Genomic DNA, 5,754 nt, shown 5'->3' on the forward strand with positions numbered 1-5,754 from the left:
ACATGCTATAGTATGACGTTTTAAGAGCGACATGCTATACTATGATGTTCTTTGGACGACATGCTATACTATGACATTTTTTTGGACCAAAGGCTATACTATGACGATTTTAAGAGCGACATGCTATAGTATGACGTTTTTAGAGCGACATGCTATGTTATGATGTTTTTAGAGTGACATGCTATACTATGACGTTTCAAGAGCGACGTGCTATACGATGACATTTTTAGAGCGACAGGCTATACTATGACATTTTTTGGGTGACATGCTATACTATGATGTTTTTAGAGTGACATGCTGTACTATGACATTTTTAGAGCGACATGTTATACTATGACGTTTTTTGGACCAAAGGCCATACTATGACGTTTTTAGAGCGACATACTATACTATGACGTTTGTTGGGTGACACTCTATACTATAGGCTTTTTAAATTGACATATCACTATGACGTTTTTTTTGTTTTAGTTTTTTTTTTGTTTTTTAGCAACATATAAGAATTTGAACAGTTTTAAAAATTACTATACTTTTACTTGTGCAATGAAATATTATTCTATGGCATTTTTTAGACGACATATACTCTGATGTTTTCTTGAAAAACATACCATTTTGACAATATACTGCACTATGACATTTTTTGAACCACATATCATACATGACAATTTTAGGCAACATCCTATCATTTTGAAAAAATAACAATCAGTTGGGGTTTTTTGCCGACATGCTATACTATGAACTACAGGCCATACTATGTTATTCTTGAAAAGTATACTATACTTTCACATTTTCTGAACTACATCCTATACTATGGCATTATACACAGAGTGCTTTGGTTACATGTTGATTTATAATCTAGATTTTTTTCTGTTTTGTTTTTTGACGGGATTACCACAGACCTGACCGTGAACACCGTTGACACCCACCTGAGGGAGACGCTGCCTAAGATCTCACGGCTGCTTGGTCGTGGTCTTTCTGGTTCTGCTCCAGAACACCTTCATCAACTATGTCTTCTTTTGAAGAGGCCCTCAGATGCTGCAATCTCTGACCTTAAGGAAGAACTGCTACCTTCACTCTGTAACGAGACGGCAGTTATTTTAAAGACCCAGCTCCTGGTGGCTTTGAGTGAAAGTTTAACACCCATCAAAACGGAACTACAGACAGTTAAATCTGAGCTGTCGGTCAGTATTTCAAACATTAAGTCTGACCCGGCTGCACTAAAGAACTGTGGGTGAAACGGAAACTTCACTCTCCACATCACCGACGACATCGTCACAATCCAAAGCAGAGCACCTGTCTGCTGAACTTTTAAAAGTGGACTATAAATGTGAAGAATGTGAGCAGCAGCAGCCTGTGAGCAGCGGAACAGATGTGATCAGAAAGAAGTCATTTTCACTTTTATCTTTTCTTTGTGGTTCACTTGATGCTGTCAGATGCAGATGTTGGAGCTGATTCTGATCTTTCAGGATAAAAAAGCTGCTTTTCCTTCACAGGCTTTTCAGGAAATTATTCTCTCAGGTTTTCTCTGCTATTTATATTTTTATTATCTGTGATTATTTCATTATTTCTTTATTGTAAAAATAAAGTTTGAGGCATAAAGACTCATTTAGTTGTTTTAATCCTGAAATCTTTGATGTAGCAGAACTAAACTTCCATTTTCCTTCTTGTACTTGTGATACTAGAACTAAACGTATCTTCAACATGGATCATCTGCTTTTAATGAATCAGCAGCAACATCACAACAACAAATGAGACAGTTTTCAACAAATTAATGAAACTGATGTCATTTAAAACTATCAGAGTCTGTTTTAGTGTCAAATTAAAGCTGATTACTGACAACTAGAACATTAACGTTACTGTTTTAATCACATTTAAGTTTCCTGAACGTTACATTAATGTCAACCAGCCACAGTTTTATGAACTTAATGAACTACATTACAGGAACACAACGCACCAGCTGTTTACATGAAACTCAACACATTAGCTTGATGCTACGTTAGCTTTAATCAGGCTACAATTGAGCACCTAGCTCGGTGGGCATCGCTAACATTAAAGCTAATATTTACTATGCTAACTTTCTTCTCTGGTCAACACAAACTGAAACAAACTCCACCAACATCTGGAGTGCATGGCACACATTATATCTGACACTAAAGCTGCATATAAAGTGCATTAAAGCGGCACCGATACGAACATAAACATTTACTTACCAAACTATCAGAGTCCTTTCAGTGTCTGCTGGTAGAATCAGCCGAAGGTAGAAAACTGGTTAAAACAAGCCAACGGGCAGGAAAACTGTCTGTGGAAAATGTTCTGCTGCTCCACCGATAAATAAACCAACAGTTATTATATCAGAATTAATCCAAACGAGGAGAGCAGAGTCTCTGCTTCTTCCTCCATAGGACCTGTCAATCATTCCAGACCGGACTGTCAATCAAGTAGTCCCGCCCCTGGCTTCGCAAAACTTTAACGCTCTATAAAAAAATTAATATTGATTTATTTTAAGATCGGCCACTTGATCTCTCATTTTGACCATGAAAACTAACGAAAAAAAATGTATATACAGTCTATGCACCGTACTCTGTTTGGCTCCACACTTGCTGATGACCACTTCCGGTCTCAGAAAATGAAAAAACGGACCTCTTTTCGTTTCTATTTCTTACTGGTTTTACTTTCTTGTTATTCTAAATATAAAACGAAAATCAAAGCATTTTTTAAAAAATTGTTTATCCCTTTTTGATCATGAAAAGGAAAAACGCCTTGTATTTCAATTTTAATTTTTGTATTTTAAAACGAAAATCAAATAACCACTCGTTTTTTGTTTTTCAATACCCGTTTCAGAACGGAAAATCCAATTACCAGATCCGTACACGGACCGTGGTGGATGTCTAGTGTGTGTGTGGGCTGTGTGTCTGATTGTTGTTGTAAAAAAAAAAAAAAAAAAAAAAAAAAAAAAAGTGGGACTGAAACGAGTGAGAGCTCGTATCTGTGCAGGCTCCAGCCGAAAACTACAGTTGTAGTTATCGGCTGAAAAACTACAACTCCCGGCAACAACGTCACTTCCTGTTGATGGGGACAGGAACCTCTCGGGTATGGACACATAAGAATCATGTGACAGGTCATGGCCACAACGTGATCACGCTTATTTCAACTTAAGAAGTCCTCCAAATACCAGTAGTCTGGTTTATAGAGTTTTGTTGTGTGCGCTTTATTGTGTATTTTTACAAACCCATCACTGCAACGAAAAACCACCCTGAGACCTGGTGAATGTGTGAAATGTTAGTGTAACTCCCCAGATTTTATATGCAAAAAGAATTATCGATCTATCTCATCTGGTTTAAAATCTACAGCCAATCAAAAATCAATATGCAAAACGTAGCGCCGGCGCTACGCTGGGTTCTAAAGGGTTAAATAGGGCTCACTGGATCGAACAGAAAAGCCTTTATTGGCTATTACACCAATCAAACGCTTCCTATAATTGCTGGCCAGCTTTATGCATGTCTCCACTGGTATTTTTGCCCATTCATCTTTTGCGATGAGCTCCAACTCTTTCTGGTTGGAGGGTCTCCTTGCCATCACCCTGATCTTTAGCTCCCTCCACAGATTCTCAGCTGGATTCAAGTCAGGCTTCTGGCTGGGCCACTCCAAAACGTTAATGTTTTTGACCGCTAACTATTTCTTCACTGCTTTTGTTGTGTGTTTTGGGTTGTTGTCATGCTGAAATGTCCAGCAGTGCCCAAAGCCAAATTTGTCTGCAGACTGCCTGATGATGTTGAGAATCTTGATGTATTTTTGTTTTTTCATGGTGCCGTTTACTGTAGTTAGGTTCCCTGGTCCATTGGCTGAAAAACATCCCCAAAGCATTAGGTTCCCACTGCCATGTTGGACAGTGGGGATGGTGTTCTTAGGGTTGAAGGCTTCTCCTTTTTTTATGCCAGATGAAGGCTACATCATTGTGGCCAAACAGTAAAATTTTTGTTCCATCTGACCATAAAACAGAAGACCAGAAGTCTTCTTCTTTGTCCAGGTGAGCATTTGAAAAGGCCAAGCAGGCTTTTGCGTGCCTTATCTGGAGAAGTGGTGTCCTCCTTGGTCTGCATCCATGGAACCCAGTAGTGTGCAGTGTCCGCTGGACTGTCTGCCTTGAGATGTTGCCACCAGCAGGGCCCAGATTTTCCACGATGGCCTTGGTGGTGATCCTTGGATCTTTTTCACCTCTGTCACAATCCTCCTGGCCAGCACAGGTGTCACTTTTGGCTTCCGACCACATCCTCTGAGATTTTCCACAGTGTGGAGCATCTTGCAGTTTTTACTAATACTTTGCATTACAGCCACTGGAACTTGAAAACATTTAGATATGGCCTCATAGCCCTTTCCTGACTTGTGAGCAGCCAAAATGCGCACCTGCAGGTCCCCAGTGTGCTCCTTTGTCTTAGCCATGACTGTCCACAAACCAACTGCAGAGAGCTGCTGTTTTTCACTCCTGTTGAGTTGATTAAAACAGCTGTTCCCAATGACTCAGGATAATTAGGATGCTTTAGAACAGCTTGGACTATCTGTAATGGTATAGAACCTTGGATTTTCCCATCAACTGTGACATATTGCATATTGTGGTTTCTGTTTATGAATAATTTTGGACATGCCACTTTTTGTTTAAATGTAAATAAAAGCTGAGATATTATTTTTTCCACAATGATAGCTCAATGATAATTTTACTAATCCACAGTTACAAGTTTTTAAAAATATTACTTGACAATAGACGTGTAAATCCAGTGTTTTTTTTAAAAAATACAATTTATTGATATTTTCGTGGTGTTCATGAATTTTCAAAAAATATCTGCAAAATTAAATAACAATTGGGTTAAAATCACAGTTTGATTTTTTTCTTTTTTTATACCATAGCCTACATAGGCTCATTTTTACTTCTAATACTAGAGAGACATTTCAAATATTAATTTACTTATAACTGAGTACTTATACTCAATTTTTACTTAAAGGATCAGAGTACTTTGTCCGTCACAACAATTCTTCATGAAATGTTCCCTGAATGTTCTCTGAATATTCCTGTTTTGTTTTAAAAACGAACCAAAAAACAATGATCCTAGCAGCGAAGGGCCGTCGGATAATATTAACGTTCCCTAAATGTTCTCCAAACGTTCCTGTTTTTGTTTTAGTGGAAAACAATGATAATAGCAAACAGGAACTTTAATGGTACCTTAAGGGAACGTTTCCTCAGTGTTCCCTGAACGTTCCTGTTTCATGTAGAAAGCAGTGATCCTAGCTGTAGGATGACTGTTAAGTTGTTCCTCTACACCTGACTATCCTGCTGTATTCTTGTGTAATTAAATGTTCACCAGGTAGTAGTCAGTGTCCACCGCCGTGTGTGCTGCGGGCCTACTTGTTGTTGACATGATTACACGTCATGCAGGCCCGGAGAGTAGACGGTGACGGTGTTTAAAGGGCGCTTTGATTGTTTTTAACGGCTAAACGACGAGGCCGAGGCTCCGGTGCTCTGTTCAAAGGGCTCTTTCGTTTCAATAATCTTTCATCGTACGTGATTAGAGCTCGCGGCTGCTCTGACGTCAGCCAGATTGTCTGCGTTTAGGTGAGTCTCGCGCAGCCTCCTCTTCCTCTCGCGCCCCTCCCGCCTGCGCGAAAAGATACGATGAAACCGCTCGCTGTCATCATCATCATCACCATCACGAGCGCCGCCCTATAGAGAGAGAGAGAGAGCTCGAGACCCCCCCTCCCCACCTA

The 5,754-nt window shown here is 39.4% G+C and overlaps 1 long non-coding RNA gene across 1 annotated transcript in view; it reads right to left on the reverse strand.

Moving 5' to 3' along the window:
• Nucleotides 1–1,999, reverse strand: part of LOC129347586 (uncharacterized) — a 4,698-nt gene extending 2,699 nt beyond the window's left edge. The window contains exon 1 of the long non-coding RNA XR_008599783.1: nt 924–1,999. This is a non-coding gene — a long non-coding RNA (uncharacterized LOC129347586). The remainder of the gene's footprint in view (nt 1–923) is intronic.
• Nucleotides 2,000–5,754: the final 3,755 nt, after the last annotated feature.

This window comes from Amphiprion ocellaris, chromosome 1 (assembly GCF_022539595.1).
Source record: "Amphiprion ocellaris isolate individual 3 ecotype Okinawa chromosome 1, ASM2253959v1, whole genome shotgun sequence".
NCBI lineage: Eukaryota > Metazoa > Chordata > Actinopteri > Pomacentridae > Amphiprion > Amphiprion ocellaris.